Source organism: Cynara cardunculus (genome assembly GCF_001531365.2).
Source record: "Cynara cardunculus var. scolymus isolate 2C chromosome LG 2, CcrdV1, whole genome shotgun sequence".
NCBI lineage: Eukaryota > Viridiplantae > Streptophyta > Magnoliopsida > Asterales > Asteraceae > Cynara > Cynara cardunculus.
The window spans coordinates 58,227,614-58,229,176 of record NC_037529.1 but is presented as its reverse complement, the minus strand read 5'-3'; positions in this window follow the sequence as shown (position 1 = coordinate 58,229,176).

Genomic DNA, 1,563 nt, shown 5'->3' with positions numbered 1-1,563 from the left:
TAATAGGTTTCACTGGGTCTATGAACATGAGAATATGTTATACCTAAAACTATTATGAGAAAGATAGATTATATATGACTGATATAATCTAAGTTATGAGTAGACATGAGGATAAATGTGTAATTATATGGTGATTACGAGAATAATCATGTGTGTTTAAATGTGACAGAAAAAGTCATATACTGAGAAATGGCAGATAATCCTAATCAATCAGAAAGGACCTCTACTGGTTATGGAAGAGGTCGGGGAAGAAGAAGTGTAATACAAGGAGAGGACCCAGAAAATGTGATGACAATAGAAACACGAAGTCGTAGCAGGGGTCGAAGAAGAGGTAGAGGTACTAGACAAGAACATGAACACTTGGCTCAAGAAAGTTCAATGTTTGGTTATGGAAGAGGAAGGGCAAGGGGTGGACATAATGTTCCTAATCCCGAGTTTATTACTCAAGATATGTTGGCAGCAGAGCTGGGAAAATTTCAGGAAAGTTTGGTAAATTTGTTGGGGTGTACCACCCAAAATAATCCAGATATGGTAAGAAATTCCGATCAGGAGGAAGCCGGAGCTAGTACACCGATAACTGGTACATCTGTACCCCTTACTTCGTCCTCAGTACAAAAGGGAGGAGATATTAAAATGTTTCTTGCTTGTAAACCTCCCAAGTTTTCTGGTGAGCGTGATCCTGTTAAAGCTATGTATTGGCTTAAGGAGATAAAGTTGAGTTTACAAATCAGTAAAAGTGCAGAACAGGATAAAGTTATGTTTGTTGTATCTCGTTTGAGATCAAGTGTTTTATACTGGTGGGAAGTTCTGTCAAGTTCAGATCCGAATATTCTGAAAACTATGTTGTGGAAAAATTTGTGGTTAAGTTTAAAATGCAGTATTGTCCTGAAGCTGCAGTAAGAAAGTTGGAAGACGATTTCCTTCGTCTTGAACAAGGAAACATGTCAGTCCGCCAGTATACAGAAGTTTTCATGGAACAATCTAGGTTTGCTGAAGCCTATATTATATCTGAAAACAGTAAAGTGCGAAAGTATATATGGGGATTGGAATCGAATCTTCGAAAGTATGTGATATCCAGGAATCTAACAACATTTCAGGCGGCAGTTGATGCTGCTGAAATACTGGAACAAGATATTAACCGACAACCACAAGAAAGGGTTGGAGAGAAAAGAAAAAGGGAAACTACAGTAACTAATTTTCGCAGACCGAGGTTTATGGAAAATTTGAATCGACCAATTTCAAGGGTTGCGGATAAAGCGTGTGTTCGATGTCATAAAATACATCAGGAAAATTGCAATACAGAATCTCGAGTATGTTTTAAATGTCAGGAACCAGGGCATATAGCTTGATATTGTCGGATGACACGGAGGTGTTTTACTTGTAATTCATTTCAACATGTGAATGTCGATTGTCCGCAAGCTAAAGGTCGAGGGTCTGGTTTTGTTGGAAACTGGGGATTTGGATATTCTGCAGGCCGAGGATCTGGTTATGTGCCAACAGGTCGTGGACAAATAGATAATCGTGTTAATACAAGTGGTAGAGGAGAAATAAGACGTGGGGAGT